Here is a 21,095-nt window from a genome sequence, read left to right on the forward strand (position 1 = left end):
TCTAAGTCACAGTCGCTGTCAGCCTTGTCTTCATCTGCAGCATTGACGGTGTGGGGAGAAACCAAACCCCTGCTGGAGAAAGTAACGGCTTCATTCTTCTGAGACCCCGGAGTATACCCCAATTCAAACTTGTCTTCTTTTATGATTGGCTCCACAAATTTTCCTCAGCCTTCGGCATTACCAGCCTTAACCACTTCAACAACTTGCTTGTATGAAGAGATAGTAGTCCCGACCTTCTCAGACTCAGGTGAAAAGACAGTTTCGGGCGCGACCTCACTGATGTTTATGGCTTCGAAGCCCTGACACAGCATCTCATGCATCTCGCCATCCATCTCCACATACTTAAATGTAGACAGGTGGCTAACAAAAATATCCTCTTCACCACATACGGTGACGATCTGACCTTCTAGTCCATATTTGAGCTTCTGGTGGAGAGTAGAAGTAACAGCACCGGCAGCATGAATCCAGGGTCGACCTAGCAGACAGCTATAGGCAGGCTGGATATCCATCACATAAAAGGTACTCTTGAATACCTGCGGTCCAATCTTAACTGGAAACTCAACTTCGCCACAAACAGCTCGCTTAGAGCCATCAAAAGCCCTTACAACTAAATTACTCGGCCTCAGGGTGGCGTCATCGCAATCCAACTTCGTTAAGGCTTTCTTTGGGAGAACATTCAGAGAAGAACCTGTATCAACCAAAACATGGGAAAGCACCGTCCCTTTGCATTCCATTGTGATATGCAAGGCTTTGTTGTGATTCTTGCCCTCAGATGTTAGGTCATAATCGGTGAAACCTAGCGCATGGCTAGTGTGTACATTCGAAACTACCGACTCCAGCTGGTCAACAGTTATCTCTGGTGGAACATATGCCATATTCAGTACTTTCAACAAGGCTGCTCTGTGTGCCTCAGAGCACATCAATAGTGAGAGAATGGAGATCTTTGAGGGTGTCTGATTTAGCTGGTCGACTACCTTGTAGTCACTTTTCTTGATAATCCTCATAAACTCATCCACTTCCTTCTCGAATGCGGTCTTAGGAGGAGCTTCCTCGGTAGTAACCTCTTCGGTGGATACCTGTTTTCCTTTAGCCTTGGCAGCTGCCTCAGCTTCAGCATTCATGCGCAATGTTGGTGGTGCAAATAGGCATCCACTGCGAGTGAAGCCACCAATTCCTCCAACATTGTCTACAGCGGAGCTACCAATGTCAATGTCTTCTTCGTTAACTTTCTGCCCCTGGCAGTAGATATTAGCCCCATAGTGCCACGGGATAGCACTGTCTTTCTCATACGGAATAGGTCTTGGTACCGTGATGGTGACCGGACCAATCAAAGTCGGTTGAGGGTTGTCAGAGTAAGTTGGTGCTGGACTTTCTGGGAAATATATTTTTGTCGGAGCGGGCCCCTCAGGAACATATATTTCTTCAGGAGTGAAATAAAATGTTATTGTCGACACATCATTCTTCACTGGACGAGTCTGATCGAACTGAAGATAACCTTCATCTATCAGTTGCTGAATACCCCTTCCCAAACTATCACATCCGTTCTTGGCGTCTTGACAATTTCTGCACTCTTCCCCACAGCCCGGGAAAATCCGTCCTATCAAGAGTCGGTCTTTGACCACCGATAACGAAGTCTTCACTTTAGTCTAATCAGAAACCAAATTCAAATTTTCCCCACTATCAACATCATTAATCCTCTGCCCGCCGTTAGCTGGCATCGGGTTTTGGATAACATTAGGCACCGGAGAAAAATTGATGGTCTGGGCATCTCTCAAATCTTGTACCTTTAGCTGGAGAGCCTTGCAATTATCTATAGTATGGCCAGGTGCGTTGGAGTGAAAAGCACATCTGGCGTTGACATCATAACCTCTAGGTGTCGCATCCGCGAAAAACAACCGGCGGGAAAAAACAAAACAAACAGAGCCGCCACCGTGCGTTATTTATCCCAAAAGAGGGAAAGGAAACGCTCGAAGTAAACCTGGAAAAGACATGGTCTCGCGACCAAAGAAAGATGGGATCGGGAGTCGGTTATGCGAAGGGAAGGTATTAGCACCCCTACGCATCCGTCGTACTCGACGGGATCCACGCTCAAAAGGATAGAAGAAAGGTTGCTAAAACACTGCTCCAAAGAATGCACACACACACACTGGAATAAGACACAGATGGAATAAGAGGGGAACGGGCTCGCTAGGATATCGCATCCTATGCCTACGTATCTCATCTGGAATGAGAATCAGAGCTACCGTAGTTCGGCTCACGTACGCCAAACAAAACACACACACAAGAAACCGACTACCAATCGCTGGGCTTACGTCAGACTCCACACAAACAGGCAAACATGGAAACCGAATGCCAATCGTTGGACTTACATCAGACTCTGAACCAACAAACACACACACAGGAAACCGACTGCCAATCGCTGGACTTACGTCAGACTCCACACAAACAAACACCAATAGGATACGGAATGCCAATCGCTGGTCTTACATCCATCTCCTAACACACACAAGAAGGTTAACAACCAAACAAGTTAATAGGGAGTCCGGCACTCGAGCCTAATAACTGTCAAGCAAACACACACAAAAGGAAAAGGGTGCCCTGAGAGATCTCGTACGATCTCCTGCCTACGTACCTCATCTGGTATGAGGATCAGGGCAACGTAGTTCCCCTGAACAGGGGAGAAACTTCTATCCTAACCAGAGACTGGGAAATGACAAACTAAAAGGGAGACTGACTCGAGCCTAATAGTTATCATGTAAATCCATCATGGTCCTAGGTCAAGGTTTCTATCTAACTTGCACAGGGAGCAAGCTATCCTAAACAGCACAGTCAAACACATACAAGCACAAAAAGCAAGCACACACACTATATGCAATCAATTGGGCTCATACAAGGTTAGGCTGCAAAAGCAAGCCAACTGGAATGGGTGTAGTTAGCTCTTAACCCTAACATTGAGAGTTAGGGTGAAGCAGATGAAATGGGAAGTGAGGGTAAGACCTCACAGCTCTTATCCCTGGCCTGGGAGAACTTCAGACAAATGAAAGTGTGGGAGTTCAGAATGTAGGAACTCTTCTCCACATATGACTGACACAACAAAGATCTTGGGTTATTATCCACAATGCATCAACACAAGGTGTGTGAGCAAAGTGAATGACACACTAAGTAGCAGGAGATGGATTACACATCTCTTTTATCTGCCAATTGCCTCATAAGAGGACTTTTCCTGCTTGGCACAAAAGTAAACAAACACAAGCATTGCCTCTTAAGGAGGGCTTCAGACAGGTGCATGCCCACATAACAGGACAAGTCTTCCAGACTACATGAAGATTAGAGGTTATACCTAAGTGGTTAAGCAACCAAGCTAAGCAAAAGCAAGTTCAAATTGAACTTAAGCAACTTATGTACCTGTTGAAATATCACACAAATCAGTTCAACTATACAGACAAACAGACAATCATGAATATCAAATAGTCAAACCCAATGAGCAAAGGCATAAGCCACAAGTCAAACTCAAATGAGTTAACAACCATACAAAACACACAAGGTTAGTAGTCAAAATTAAACATCAAATGCTCAAGTGATAGAGCATCACCAACTATGGAACTTGAATGCTCAACCTGAAATCAAAGCTCAAGCATAAGCAACTAACCACTAGGTCAAAACCTAGGGTCAAAGATGGAGAAAAAATTTAAAACAGAAGCTGAAAATTAACATGAATCAACTTCAAACACATCTTGAAACAATCCAAAAGGTCTCATCTCAATATCAATTACCAAATCCATTTCATGAACCAATTGAAGTTCAAGGCAATTTTAAAGCTCAAATGTGACCAACCAGAATGAAAAATCTCAATTAAATCAGAAATGATTCTAAAAATTCCAATAAAATTCATGACCATTCACAACATTCATATCAAGCGTCACACAAGAAATCAGGATATTTGGAGATCATTTGGTAAGGCAAACACACCAATCAAGTTGAACAAGCAAAGGTGTGACACAAATTGTCACACCTAACTTAACATGATCATAAAACAGAAATGACAAATGGTAAAAATACCAAATCAACACCAAAATGTCAAGCATTGAGTCTAGTTATAGCATGCAAAATTTCATGAACATTGGATAAGAATCCAGCATTTCACAAATGATATAGCAATGCAAGGTCAAGATATGATACATGTTCACAAACCCTAGCACAAAAAGAAATCCAGCCAAGCACAATTTTGGAATTAATCATCAAAAAATACTAGACAAAATAAGGAATATAATGCAAAAAAAACCTCATCATTTTCGGATGATTATTTAATTTGTCATGAATTATGAAAGATGATGAAAAAATAAAAAATGCATGAGGCATAGCATATGAATGAATGGAGGGAAATGAGAAATATATGAAGCATTTGAAATAAGCGCTGCAGATAGGAATCGAACACAAGCCAAATTCAAATAATGCGTGCCTTGGCTCATTGAAACACGCCGTTTCATTTATGACTGGACTGTATAGTCACCAGTCAGCGCACGGTCAAACAATGCTAGCCAATCACTCTGCCATGCACGCGCATACGTGTACCAATCATATGCTAACCCTAACTAAAACATGCAAGCCACGGATTTCTGTTACCAAAGAGATCAAAACCGTTCCCTAAACATGAACAACATCGTCTTCCTCATGAACCATGAACAGTACATATGCAGCAAGAACAATTTCTCCAGAATTCATAATCAAGCATACTATTGTGTAGATCTTCCATCCTACATCACGAATCCATGCCTAATTTATCCTAATTCTAATTATCATGAGAGAATCGAAGCCTACAACATTCATGCACAAAACTTTAAACAACCATAACTCATTCGATTTTGCATGGAATTTAATGATTCGAAGCTCAGCATGACCACAACAACAAGATCTACAACAATAGCATAATGAATTTGAGAAAAGAGAGATTCGATTTGGTGACCTCTTGAAGTGCAGAATTGGATTTGTGTTGATTCAAGCCTTGCAATGCTCCAATGTTCCTCTATGAAGCTTGTACAGGTGATTGGAAAAGAGATTGCACCTCAATTGTACACGAATCTATCAGAAATCTTCATTCACCATTGTTGCTCAAGCTTTGAAGAATGCTTCAAACAGGCACGAATTGCTATGGATCTATGTTCAATCTTGCTCCATGATGCTTCCACATGATGATTCAACCAAAGGAAATGCAACTTGTTTGAAGAAATTGAAAGAAAAATTGAGAGAAAAAGTTTGAAGAAATGGATCTAGATCTGAAAATAATGAGAAGCTAATGCTGAAAACAGTTAGGATTATGCTTATATATGCTCCACTAATCATGCTTAATCAAGCTTAAACCAAATGCAAATGGATTTAATTGAATTTGGAGGTGTAAGTGCAAAATGAGTTTTTCACCCTATGCATGAAATGCATGGTGAACAGTGCACGGGTTTGGATTCAAATTCACTCAAAATGTCATTTTGGAGCTAAATGCAATGGTAGAATGCTTAAACAATGCACCAATTTTAAACTTCAATTTTTCCCTCCAAAAATCAAGTGAAATATCAAATGCTCATGTGATGATAATGCATGTCATGTAATACAAGATTTGGAAAGTAGAGGTCAAAATGAGAATTTAGCAAAAAGATCCACTTGAATTGGAGTTTTGGTTGAGAAGTTATGCTCATTTGAAGTTCCATGTACACTTTGTCAAGTTTTGATCACATCTCCTTAACCACACATGAGAAATCCATGATCTTGGACTTTTTGGAAATCGGAGAGAAAGATCTACAACTTTCATGTTCAACAAAATTTCATTTGAAGCTTTCTTGATGATGTAATCTTGAGTTGAAAACCTTTCCATTTTTGGCAAATTCAAATTATAGGTCACTTTCTATTTTTGGAAAGTTTTGTCTTGAATTTAAATTCTTCAAATTTGATATTTGAAATGTCAAATGAGACTTGTTTGAACATGAATGAAGTGTTTCTAATCACTTCCCACCTTCAAATCCAACAGTTGACTTTGCAGTTGACTTTTGTAGTTGATAGATGACTTGGTCATGCACATATGAATTTGAGCCTCAATCTCTTGATGAAATGGCACCAAAATGAAACCCTAGCTTATACAAGCTCAAAAAAATCATATGATGATCCCCATCTCATTAAAGGCCCCATCTCCTTGAAAATCCCTGATTGGCATAATTCAACTGATTAGGGTTGACCAAAGGTCAAAACCCTAATCCCAAGGAGTCTGAGCATGAATTATGAAATCTTTGCTAAGGACATAGCCATGAGGATGATGATGATGTACCATTTCAACCAAGATAATACTCAACCTCCTTGAGGAACCAAGAAACCTCAATTGAAGCACAAACCCCCAGATGATTGGTGATCAATCCAATAAGACCCTCAGGCTTGCATCCCTTAACCTCTCCATCTTCTGAGAAAGACTTTGGAGGATGACTTGCTTATTGTTTCCAAATGATATGCAAAGATATAATGCCTAATGTCCTACAAAATGAAATGCAATATGCTAAGCTAGTCCCAAGAGAGGAGGGCAAATTTTGAGGTGTTACAGCTGCCCCTATTCAATCCGCTGTGAACCTGTCGATATGAACAGCCTCGGCTTTCAGATGATCAGGTGAAGAGTGATTGAATACCAAGAACAGACGAACAATTTGCACTCTGATGGGAAATGATTAACAATGCCTGTCAGAATCGGCAAAGAAGTGATCTCAAAAGAAGAATCCGTCTGGTACTGAGAAAGTCGACCTGAACACCGAAAAGAAATGTTGACCTGGATACCAAAATAAATGGTAACACAGGAATACCATGGCCTGAACACCACATCCGCTGGGGATTATTATTATTTCTTTTACTTTTTCTTGAACCCCGGACTTTCTGATTGATAATAATTTTTTCGTTTTTCTTGAACCCCGAACAAATATTTTCGTGCGCATGATCCCCGATCACCGCATTTGAACCCCGACATCTTCATAGTAGTCTTGTTTGCCAAACAATGAACCCCGCTCTCCAATTGATCCCCAGTCGCCTGACGATAACTCGCGATCACCATTGTGAACCCCGTTCTCCTGAAAACACCCCGTGCCTCCCTTTCTCCATTTGGACCCCGCTCTCCAGAAAATGCCGCAACATTTCCCTTTCTCCATTTGAACCCCGTTCTCCAGAAAATGCCGCAACATTTCCCTTTCTCCATTTGGACCCCGTTCTCCTTTTTCCTGTGATAATTCCGCTGACAACGCCGGAAATAACACCAAAACACCACTTCGATGGTGACATATCAGAGGGTACACCTTCACAACAGGAAGGTAACATGTGCATTTCTTCCTCAGAAGACACCCATAACGACTTCTGTTGGCCTCAGCCAAAGTCTAAGGTGACACATGATAAGAAGATAATCCTGAGGACCTCATCCCGGATATAATCTTCAACTCCAATCTCCGTTTGAACCCCGTTCTCCAGAAAATGCCGCAACACTTCCTTTTCTCCAATTGAAATGTATTTTCCCGCTGATCGCGTAACGTTCTTCAATTTTATTTCCATCTCCGCCCGACGGAAAAGTTTCCACCAATATCGCACTACTGGGGAACATTGTTACTCCAACGTTGCAATGCTAAACTCCTCAGAGTAACATCTTCCAACTTCTATCTCGCACGATAGAAATCTCCTCCAGTATCGCACTACTGGGGAATACCATTGACCCAACGTCACGATGCTAAACTCCTCAGAGTAACATCTTCACCATCCGGCGAAACCAAATCTCAAGCGGTAACCACGGCTCAAGTAACTAATGCTTGCAATGCTGATACTGATCTTCCAACTAGGGAAGCCACTCCTCAAACGGTAACCACGGCTTGAGTAGCATCATCACCCATTGGCGAAACCAAATCTCAAACGGTAACCACGGCTTGAGACTAGCTTATGCTTGCACTGATGATGCATGATGATTTTTTAGCGTAATGCTCCATAATCATGGAAATGCTACGCAATTAATTATGCCATATGCTATGATCTCGTAAATGATGCATGCATAAAAAGTATCCCCCTCAAGGGACTCTTCTGGGGAGCTCGAGGCACTCTGCTGAGGAACTCGACAACACTCCAATCTCCACCCCACTGGGGAATAGCACTGCTGCTGGGAAAAGGACCACCCTCATCGGGGATAACCTCCTCTGTACCCAACCCGCTTGGGGACTTCGCTGGGGAATAAACCACCAACGCATTTTGTGGGGAAACAACGGTCTCTGACTTGCTGGGGAATTAACAAGCTCCGTCATGCTAGGGGAAACCACTACCCACAGACACCTCCGTTGGGAAATAGCAACCTTCAGGCCTGGCTGCTGAGGAACACCGATCTCAAACCTGCTGGGGAGATAACCATCCCGACCCTACTAGGGAAGACTCGGACCTTGAATCTGCTGGGGAGATAACCCTCCCGACCCTGCTTGGGGAAACAAGGAAAGTCCGGCGCAGAACACCCGTCGATTCGTCAAACCCTGGTATTCAACATCTAAACCCAGTATCAGTTTTCCACTTTTGAGAGCTCCCAGTCTCGTCTGGACTTTTCTGATTCATCACCTTGTATTCTCGCCTCCTCCGTACTCGACGGAGATCGAACTCTTTGGATTTATACAAACTTTCCAGTCCTCAGACTTTGAAGAGTCTTCTTGACTAATATTCAGGATCGTCGTACGTCTTTCGTCGTCTTTTCACCATTCCTTCATTCATTCGTCCCTGATTGGACTCCCCGGGGATCTTTTGTCAAAAGCTTCACATCATACCTGCAAGTGAGTGAAAATATCTAACAGCTCCTGCAAAAGAGATCGTTAGACAAAAACGTGCCCCAGGTATGCCAAAGCCTCAACACCTAGGTCACTCAACCTTCCGAATAACATTTCAAGCTTTCAATCTTATAAACATGCATTGGAAGGGACCTGTATGTCTCAAAATGAAAATATTCTTTATCAAAATAAACGGATGTTTTTGCAATCAAAGCGATAATGAAAACAAAAACAAAATTATTTGACTGAATATGCATTTTATTGATTGAAAAGGTGTGGCTCGAAACCGAGCAATACAAAGGAAGCAATCCCTGAAAAGAGGTAATTGCGCACAAAAGGAAAAATCTATCCTAATGACAATGTGAAACCACGATCTCATCAAGTTCCAACTCGGTTACACCCCATATGTCCTCAGACTCTCCGTGCCTTCTGCCTTCTGAACAAGACGTTTCCGACTGACCCCTACCGGGGATTATCCATGTCATATCCAAAGTAAGCGATCATGCTAGACGCAGTTGTTCGTTTCAATCCCTCTTTTGCCTGGACCGTCCTTTCGGGTTTTTAGTCCACCGGGATACCCTTTTTTGCCCAAGCCGCCTTTTTAGGTTTTCGACTTGCCGGGTGTACATTTTTCTCTTTTTTATCCCTAATTTTTGCCCGAACCTTTTTCTCTTTTTTTTCTTTGGTTCGCCGGGATACCCATTTTTGCCTGGACTATTTTATTCTTTTCGTCCAGCGGGTCTCTTATATGAAGTATTTTTTAACTGCGTCCGCATTCACAGGGGATGGAAAATCCTCGCCATCCATGGTCGTTAACAACAAGGCTCCACCAGAGAAAACCTTCTTGACCACGAATGGACCTTCATAATTGGGTGTCCACTTGCCCCTACGATCGTTTTGAGGAGGAAGGGTCCTTTTCAGCACCATATCACCTACGTGATATACCCGAGGTCGCACCTTTCGGTCAAAAGCACGCTTCATCCTCTGCTAGTACAACTGCCCATGACAGATGGTTGCCAGCCTCTTTTCCTCAATCAGGCTCAACTCTTCGTACCGGGTCCTTACCCATTCAGCCTCTTGCAATTTCACGTCCATCAGGACTCTCAAAGAGGGAATTTGAACCTCAACCGGTAGCACGGCTTCCATTCCATATACCAACGAGAAAGGCGTTGCCCCAGTAGATGTACGCACCGAAGTTCGATACCCATGCAATGCAAACGGCAACATCTCATGCCAGTCCTTATAGGTCACGACCATCTTCTGCACAATCTTCTTTATATTCTTATTAGTTGCCTCAACCGCCCCATTCATCTTTGGACGATAAGGAGAAGAATTGTGATGTTCGATCTTGAATTCCCGGCACAGCTCCGCCATCATCTTGTTGTTCAAATTAGAACCATTATCAGTAATGATTCTTTCGGGAACCCCATATCTGCAAATGATGTCTCTCTTGAGAAATCTGGCAACGACCTGCTTCGTAACATTTGCATAAGAGGCTGCTTCCACCCACTTGGTGAAGTAATCAATAGCCACTAATATGAACTGGTGCCCATTCGAAGCCGTAGGCTCAATCTTCCCAATCATATCAATGCCCCACATAGCGAACGGCCACGGAGACGACATCAAGCTCAACGGATTTGGAGGCACGTGCACCTTGTCAGCATAAATCTGGCATTTATGACACTTCCGCACGAAATTAAAACATTGGGCCTCCATTGTCATCCAATAATAACCTGCCCTCAGCAGCTTCTTCACCATCGCATTCCCACTGGCATGGGTACCGAACGACCCCTCGTGGACCTCTTTCATCAATTGGCTTGCTTTTCTGTCATCAACACATCTGAGCAAAACCTAATCAAAATTCCTCTTGTACAAAACCCCATCCTTGTTCAGATAGAACACCATGGCCAACCTCCTCAGAGTCTTTCGGTCCTTCTTGGATGCTCCCTTAGGATATTCTTAGGTCTCTAGATAGCGCTTGATATCATAATACCACGGCTTCTCATCATCAGGCACTGTCTCAACAGCAAACACATAAGCCGGCCTATCCAGACGTCCCACCTCAACACTGGGGAACTGATTCCACCACTGCACCTTAATCAAGGCAGCTAAAGTAGCCAAAGCATCTGCCAACGGATTCTCTTCTCTAGGCACGTGATGCATTTTCACCTTGGTGAAAAACGTCAACAATCTCCTCGTATAATCCCGGTATGGAACTAAGTGAGACTGATGCGTATACCATTTTACGTTAACCTGATTCACAACCAAAGCTGAATCTCCATATATAACAAGGTTTTTGATCCGCAAATCAATCGCCTCTTCAATCCCCAAGATACAAGCTTCGTATTCAGCCACGTTGTTGGTGCACTCAAATGTTAGCCGGGCAGCAAAAGGAATATGGGATCCTTTCGGCGTAACCAAAACAGCACCAACTCCGCTACCATTCACGTTAACGGCCCCATCAAACATCAGAATCCATTCGGATTCAGGGTCAGGCCCCTCCTCCGGGATCGGTTCCTCACAATCTTTCAATTTGAGAAACATGATGTCCTCATCAGGGAATTCAAACTTCATCGGTTGATAATCCTCAATAGGTTGCTGGGCGAGGTAATCAGATAATACACTCCCCTTGATTTCTTTCTGAGAGGTATACTGTATATCATATTCGGTCAAAATCATCTGCCACCTCGCAACCTATCCGGTCAATGTTGGCTTCTCAAAAATGTACTTGATTGGATCCATCTTGGAAATCAATAAAGTGGTATGAACCAGCATATACTGCCTCAGTCGGCGAGCAGCCCAGACCAAAGCACAACAAGTTTTCTCGAGCAGTGAATATCTTGTTTCACAGTCGGTAAACTTTTTGCTAAGGTAGTATATGGCATGCTCTTTTCGACCAGACTCGTCATGCTGCCCCAATACACACCCCATTGACCCCTCGAGGACCGTCAAGTACAGGATTAACGGTCGTCCCTCCATAGGAGACATCAGAATCGGAGGCTCCTGCAAATACTCTTTTATCTTTTCAAATGCCGCTTGGCAATCATTATTCTACCTGACCGTTTGATCTTTCCTCAATAACTTGAATATGGGTTCACACGTGGGTGTTAGATGAGATATGAACCGTGAAATGTAGTTCAATCTACCTAAGAAACCACGAACCTCCTTCTCTGTTCTGGGTTCAGGCATTTCTCGTATTGCTTTTACTTTAGCAGGATCAACCTTGATTCCTTTCTCACTTACAATGAACCCCAGCAATTTACCGGACCGCACTCCGAAAGTGCATTTGTTCGGATTCAACCTCAGTCTGAACTGTCTCAGCCGGTCAAATAACTTGGCCAGATCTACCAAGTGCCCCTCTTCTGTTTTTGGACTTTGCTATCATGTCATCAACATAGCATTCGATTTCATGATGAATCATATCATGAAACAAAGTCACCATGGCTCTCTGATAAGTTGCACCGGCATTCTTGAGACCAAATGGCATCACCTTATAACAAAAAGTGCCCCATGGTGTGATGAACATTGTTTTCTCCATATCATCTAGCGACATTTTGATTTGATTATGGCCAGAAAAACCATCCATGAAGGAAAACACCGAGAATTGAGCTGTATTATCTACCAACACATCAATGTGAGGTAGTGGGAAATCATCCTTCGAGCTAGCTCTGTTCAGATCCCGGTAGTCCACACACATTCTCACCTTCCCATCTTTCTTCGGGACCGACACAATATTTGCGACCCAAGGTGGATAATTAGTGACAGCTAGGGAACCAGCATCCCACTGCTTCTGCACTTCCTCTTTAATTTTCATTGCCATCCCGGGTCGAGTTCTGCGCAACTTCTGCTTCACTGGAGGACAATCTGCTCTCAACGGTAGCTTGTGCACCACGATATCGGTATCCAACCCTGGCATATCTTGATAAGACCAGGCGAAGATATCAACATACTCTTTCAATAATGCTACCATTCTTCTCTTGACACTCGCCTCCAAAGCAGCCCCGATTTTCACTTCCTTTCTGACCTCGTCGGTACCCAGATTCACTATCTCAACTTGCTCTTCGTGCGGCTGAATCACCTTCTCCTCTTGTTTCAACAACCTGGATAATTCCTCCGGCAGTTCACAATCTTCTTCGCCTTCTTCTTCGGCATGATAGATCGGATTGTCGAAGTCATATGAGGGTGTAACAGGATTGTTATCAATGAGATCCGGAGAAATACGCATCTGCATGAATGTTGATTCATGCATTGCTTTAGAACCGGAGCGAAACAAATTGAAAAGGAAAATGAAAACATTGCCATTTTTATTTTTGTTTTTAAACTGCAAAAATAAATGAAAAACAGAGAACACCGCTTTTAATTGAAAAACATCCTTTTATTTATGATGCAAATTTTGCAAAACAAAACATGAGGTGGCCCTTACAATGAACCATTATGTTTCGGGCAAAACGTATGGCTTTCATGTAGATAAAATTGAAAACAGAAAATATTACTCTTCAAGTAGAGTGACAGTGATGATTTTTTCAGCCTTCCAGTTCTGGACTTCCATCCCTGGTACGCATGGCTTTATCCATTGATCCATCTCACATTCGCTGTTGACTTCTTCACTCACCACACAGATGTGATCTGGATCCAGCATGCCAGCACTGGTGAATGTGAACAACGGACGACGTCCTCTACCTTGTCCAGACGAGCCTCGGCCCGGCTGATAACCCACTCCGAATCTATCCTTCTTTGCGGCGATGTCCATCATCTTCCCCCAACCCGGAGCTTCTCCACTCTTCACCACTTCGGCAGCCTGCTTGTACGAAGAAATGGACGGTTTCTCCTCTTCTTTGACAAAAAGAGCATTCTTCATATTATTGCCCACCGGACCTGGTCTACCGCTTGTGGCAACACCAAAACCACCCCCAGCATTATTGATCACCACGCCAGTAGTTGTCTTCTTCCCGAGATCTCCTCCATCCCTGGAACCACCAAGGCCATGGTTAGAGACACCCTCCAAGTTGACACCACTGTTAGTAGCTGAAGCCCGCTCGAGCTTCTCCACTTTATCAGCAAGTGCTTTCTGGCACACAGCAAACCCTTGCATGACATTGATCAGTTCGTTCATTTTCTCCTTCAGCTCGAGAAAATCTGCATTAGGTAGATCCATCAGCCTAGGTGTGTTGCGTCTGGTGAAGTATCTGTGCGGACGGGTTATGTGCAGAGGAATGACTCTACGCGCACGAGCAATGATTCCTAAAACAATCAAGCATGTTAGAGACCGACACCTGTAAAATAGAAGACAAGTTATTATGATTCATGCATGAATGCAATGTCTATCCATATGAGGAACATTCTGTCTTTCGATCCTGGCTTCATCGAGACAGATAATAATTCGGCAGCAATATTCTGACATTCATCATTTGATTTTGACATACAGATCAGAGAATTATGATTTAGCAAAGATACCACCCAACCATGTGTGTGCTGTGTGAGTGAATACAGGAAAGCAAATAAAGCTTGAAGACTAATCACTGAATGAAAACAACCATTGCATATCAAGAAATGCACCATAAGTGTGAGAGTCATAAATCAAGCTTATACAAGTCTCCAGAATCAGAAAGAAAATACAAGCAAGTGAATTCCGTCAACAGGCCTGACGGTAATCCAACACAAATAAGAAAGGTCTAATCTGATGAAAGTCCCACAGACGGCTCTGCATCATCAACCATCTTGGTAAACTTCACCGCGAACCTAAGCTCGGCATTCTCCTGCTGCAATCTCCCCACCTCCTTCTGGTGAATCTTCATCTGTCGGAAGTAATGATCCCTCTCAGCAAGATAGTGATCTCTCTCGGCAATGATCTTCGCTTTCTCAGCTTCCCATTCTGTGGCAAGGACTTTAGCTCTGACATCTCTCTGATTCTTCACAAGAATTTGTCTCCTCTTCTCATCTTCAATAACCCTCAAGGCCCTAGCTAGTTTCTCCTTGGTAAGGTCATGCTCCTTTGTAGACGACTCCAACGCTTGGTTGATCTTGCGGTAATAGGCAGTGTTTATCTCAAAGCGCTTCACCTCCATGGCATGTCTCTTATCCTGGTCTTCTATTTTCCCTTTGATTTCCTGATTAGCCATCTGAATCCTAGCAACACTCATCTCCAACTCAGTCTTCTCTGCCTGCAGTTGATCTCTGGCTTTCTTCATCTCAAGGAACTCTTCCATGCTAACAGAAGAACGGGGGCCCTCAATCGTAGGACACCAAGGATCACCTCCAGGAAATGGTAAATGTGTGAGCTCAATCCTCTTCCTAAGCCAATCATCAAATGGAGGAAAAGACCTGCTGTTAACCTTGCCAAAAGGAACCTTGCCCTTCCTCTGAATGTTACACCATGCCCCGGACACCTGCCTCAACTGTAACAAATTATCCTCAGCTGGGAAGTAGAAAGACTCCTGAATCTCACACTCGAGAGGAGGAACCACCATATCAAACCCCATTTGTCTCCTAAGAAGCGTCGGGTTGTAATTAATGCAACCCTGAACTCCTATAAGAGGCACATTGGGAAAGCTCCCACAACTATAAATGAAGTTTCGTACAACCATACCATTGTGAGTCCAAGCTATGTCCTTGGCCCGCAAACCCATCAACCTGGTCGCCCAATTAACCGTAGGATCAAGAGAAACAAAAGCACCTCTGGAAGGCAGATACCCCATAAACCATTTGTGCAACAGTTGAGCACAACATCTGATCAATCCCCCTCGCCTCTTCTCGTTTCGATTATGGACCGAGTAATAAACATCCCCAACCAAGGTAGGAATGGGATTCCTCTGCATAAACACCCGGATGGCATTAATGTCCCCAAAGTTCTTCTGATTAGGGAACATGACGATCCCATAAATGCTCACAGCGATCAAAGCACAAACGGCCCTCCAATTACCCACAACAGCATGATCCTTGGCTTTAGCCTCCAAGAAATTCAGATGAAAACCAGACAACTTTCCTTTCTCCTTCAAACCCCCCTTAATCATCTCTGGACTCAAATAAAGAGCACGAGAGATCTCAGCAACATCAGGTTCCTCCTTAGTGACATAGAATGGAATCTGATTTCTGATCTGGATACCCAGGATGCTAGCATAGTCCTCCATCAAAGGTCCCAACAGGTAATCCGGGAAAACGAAGCATCTCAAGCCCGGGTCATAAAACTGGAGAAGAGTATGGATGGCGCTCCTATCACTGTCTGTGAGCCTGAAAACCACCTTCAGAATACCACCATAATACTCACGAAACAACCCCACATGGTCAGGTGTAATCAATGCTATCATATCTCTCAACACATCAATCTCTGGATTGAAGAAACTGTAGACGACGTCATCTTTCAAGCCGGGCCTCATGTCTGGAACAAAGAAGTCTCTCAACCGGGATCTCGATCAAGAATGTCCCCTACATATGGATAAACATGAGTTAGATGCAGATAAATGCAAAATGTGAATGATGCTGATGCATGAATGCAATGCACTGTGCCATCCTCCAAGTCATCTGAACAACCCTTATACTGGATTCCGGTTTCTGAATTGATCTCAACCATCTGAGGTACTGAGCAACCACAAATCCGACTTGGGGTTCCGAAATAAACGGAACGGAATGATACATCACCATCATCACCAGAGATCCTCTGAACAGATAACCACAAGACCCTCTGAACCAGCCCAGGGAATCCTGAAATAAACGGATCCCCACAGATAAATACCACGGACAGAACTCCGGTGTCCATAAAGCCGACTTATAAATAGGACTCTAATCAATAACGGAACCATTAGTCACCATCAGAACATGCATCTGTAAGAATCAACCCTCCCCTCACAGGTGAATTCTAATCAGGTCATCCTATGGCGGATAATGGTCTCAACAATCGGGCAAAGATACTCAACGGGTTTGCCCTTTCGGGTGTGCCGTTGCAGCTCTCTTAAGATCGTCTAAACCAAAGATCCGGGAAAGAACGGTCACCGAAGTCAACAGCCCTAAAGAGATAACCCAACCAAAGTGGAATACCCCACTAAGGAAGAGCTCACTCAGAAGAACCTCGTCCGGCTTGTGGTATGTCATGTCGCAACAACATGCTGATCCAACATGTGAGGAAACGTGAGACCACACTAATCCTAGGTGTATACTCGGGCCTGGGTTTTAGCCCCACTCAGAACACCCATCCAAAATCAGAGAAACCACCTGTACAGAAGACAGCACAATGATAGTATGATGCATGCAAACATTTATGCAAATAATCACAGTACAATAATCATAAACGTAATAAATAGAACAGCACAAGCAACCTAAACTATCCTAGAGAGCGCTAGGAGTGACTCGCTTAGAGAAGATGGACCAGCCAGAGGTCAACTTCTTGTCCCCAGCAGAGTCGCCAGCTGTCGCATCCGCGAAAAACAACCGGCGGGAAAAAACAAAACAAACAGAGCCGCCACCGTGCGTTATTTATCCCAAAAGAGGGAAAGGAAACGCTCGAAGTAAACCTGGAAAAGACATGGTCTCGCGACCAAAGAAAGATGGGATCGAGAGTCGGTTATGCGAAGGGAAGGTATTAACACCCCTACGCATCCGTCGTACTCGACGGGATCCACGCTCAAAAGGATAGAAGAAAGGTTGCTAAAACACTGCTCCAAAGAATGCACACACACACACACTAGAATAAGACACAGATGGAATAAGAGGGGAACGGGCTCGCTAGGATATCGCATCCTATGCCTACGTATCTCATCTGGAATGAGAATCAGAGCTACCGTAGTTCGGCTCACGCACGCCAAACAAAACACACACACAAGAAACCGACTGCCAATCGTTGGGCTTACGTCAGACTCCACACAAACAGGCAAACATGGAAACCGAATGCCAATCGCTGGACTTACATCAGACTCCGAACCAACAAACACACACCCAGGAAACCGACTGCCAATCGCTGGACTTACGTCAGACTCCACACAAACAAACACCAATAGGATACGGAATGCCAATCGCTGGTCTTACATCCATCTCCTAACACACACAAGAAGGTTAACAACCAAACAAGTTAATAGGGAGTCCGGCACTCGAGCCTAATAACTGTCAAGCAAACACACACAAAAGGAAAAGGGTGCCCGGAGAGATCTCGTACGATCTCCTGCCTACGTACCTCATCTGGTATGAGGATCAGGGTAACGTAGTTCCCCTGAACAGGGGAGAAACTTCTATCCTAACCAGAGACTAGGAAATGACAAACTAAAAGGGAGACTGACTCGAGCCTAATAGTTATCATGTAAATCCATCATGGTCCTAGGTCAAGGTTTCTATCTAACTTGCACAGGGAGCAAGCTATCCTAAACAGCACAGTCAAACACATACAAGCACAAAAAGCAAGCACACACACTATATGCAATCAATTGGGCTCATACAAGGTTAGGCTGCAAAAGCAAGCCAACTGGAATGGGTGTAATTAGCTCTTAACCCTAACATTGAGAGTTAGGGTGAAGCAGATGAAATGGGAAGTGAGGGTAAGACCTCACAGCTCTTATCCCTGGCCTGGGAGAGCTTCAGACAAATGAAAGTGTGGGAGTTCAGAATGTAGGAACTCTTCTCCACATATGACTGACACAACAAAGATCTTGGGTTATTATCCACAATGCATCAACACAAGGTGTGTGAGCAAAGTGAATGACACACTGAGTAGCAGGAGATGGATTACACATCTCTTTTATCTGCCAATTGCCTCATAAGAGGACTTTTCCTGCTTGGCACAAAAGTAAACAAACACAAGCATTGTCTTTTAAGGAGGGCTTCAGACAGGTGCCAGCCCACATAACAGGACAGGTCTTCCAGACTACATGAAGATTAGAGGTTATACCTAAGTGGTTAAGTAACCAAGCTAAGCAAAAGCAAGTTCAAATTGAACTTAAGCAACTTATGTACCTGTTGAAATATCACACAAATCAGTTTAACTATACAGACAAACAGACAATCATGAATATCAAACAGTCAAACCCAATGAGCAAAGGCATAAGCCACAAGTCAAACTCAAATGAGTTAACAACCCTACAAAACACACAAGGTTAGTAGTCAAAAGTAAACATCAAATGCTCAAGTGATAGAGCATCACCAACTATGGAACTTGAATGCTCAACCTGAAATCAAAGCTCAAGCATAAGCAACTAACCACTAGGTCAAAACCTAGGGTCAAAGATGGAGAAAAAATTTAAAACAGAAGCTGAAAATTAACATGAATCAACTTCAAACACATATTGAAACAATCCAAAAGGTCTCATCTCAATATCAATTACCAAATCCATTTCATGAACCAATTTAAGTTCAAGGCAATTTTAAAGCTCAAATGTGACCAACCAGAATGAAAAATCTCAATTAAATCAAAAATAATTCCAAAATTTTCCAAGAAAATTCATGAACATTCACAACATTCATATCAAGCATCACACAAAAAATCAGGACATTTGGAGATCATTTGGGAAGGCAAACACACCAATCAAGTTGAACAAGCAAAGGTGTGACACAAATTGTCACACCTAACTTAACATGATCATAAAACAGAAATGACAAATGGTAAAAATACCAAATCAACACCAAAATGTCAAGCAATGAGTCTAGTTATAGCATGCAAAATTTCATGAACATTGGATAAGAATCCAGCATTTCACAAATGATATAGCAATGCAAGGTCAAGATATGATACATGTTCACAAACCCTAGCACAAAAAGAAATCCAGCCAAGCAAAATTTTGGAATTAATCATCAAAAAATACTAGAAAAAATAAGGAATATAATGCAAAAAACCTCATCATTTTCGGATGATTATTTAATTTGTTATGAATTATGAAAGATGATGAAAAAATAAAAAATGCATGAGGCATAGCATATGAATGAATGGAGGGAAATGAGAAATATATGAAGCATTTGAAATAAGCGCTGCAGATAGGAATCGAACACAAGCCAAATTCAAATAATGCGCGCCTTGGCTCAATGAAACGCGCCGTTTCATTTATGACTGGACTGTACAGTCAGCAGTCAGCGCACGGTCAAACAATGCTAGCCAATCACTTTGCCATGCACGCGCTTACGTGTACCAATCATATGCTAACCCTAACTTAAACATGCAAGCCACGGATTTTTGTTACCAAAGAGATCAAAATCGTTCCCTAAACATGAACAACATCGTCTTCCTCATGAACCATGAAGAGTACATATGCAGCAAGAATAATTTCTCCAGAATTCATAATCAAGCATACTATTGTGTAGATCTTCCATCCTACATCACGAATCCATGCCTAATTTATCCTAATTCTAATTATCATGAGAGAATCGAAGCCTACGACATTCATGCACAAAACTTTAAACAACCATAACTCATTCGATTTTGCATGGAATTTAATGATTCGAAGCTCAGCATGACCACAACAACAAGATCTACAACAATAGCATAATGAATTTGAGAACAGAGAGATTCGATTTGGTGACCTCTTGAAGTGCAGAATTGGATTTGTGTTGATTCAAGCCTTGCAATGCTCCAATGTTCCTCTATGAAGCTTGTACAGGTGATTGGAAGAGAGATTGCACCTCAATTGTACACGAATCTATCAGAAATCTTCATTCACGATTGTTGCTCAAGCTTTGAAGAATGCTTCAAACAGGCACGAATTGTTATGGATCTATGTTCAATCTTGCTCCATGATGCTTCCAGATGATGATTCAACCAAAGGAAATGCAACTTGTTTGAAGAAATTGAAAGAAAAATTGAGATAAAAAGTTTGAAGAAATGGATCTAGATCTGAAAATAATGAGAAGCTAATGCTGAAAACAGTTAGGATTATGCTTATATATGCTCCACTAATCATGCTTAATCAAGCTTAAACCAAATGCAAATGGATTTAATTGAATTTGGAGGTGTAAGTGCAAAATGAGTTTTTCACCCTATGCATGAAATGCATGGTGAACAGTGCACGGGTTTGGATTCAAATTCACTCAAAATGTCATTTTGGAGCTAAATGCAATGGTAGAATGCTTAAACAATGCACCAATTTTAAACTTCAATTTTTCCCTCCAAAAATCAAGTGAAATATCAAATGCTCATGTGATGATAATGCATGTCATGTAATACAAGATTTGGAAAGTAGAGGTCAAAATGAGAATTTAGCAAAAAGAACCACTTGAATTGGAGTTTTGGTTGAGAAGTTATGCTCATTTGAAGTTCCATGTACACTTTGTCAAGTTTTGATCATATCTCCTTAACCACACATGATAAATCCATGATCTTGGACTTTT

Source organism: Lathyrus oleraceus, chromosome 2, assembly GCF_024323335.1.
Source record: "Lathyrus oleraceus cultivar Zhongwan6 chromosome 2, CAAS_Psat_ZW6_1.0, whole genome shotgun sequence".
In the NCBI taxonomy this organism is placed as follows: domain Eukaryota; kingdom Viridiplantae; phylum Streptophyta; class Magnoliopsida; order Fabales; family Fabaceae; genus Lathyrus; species Lathyrus oleraceus.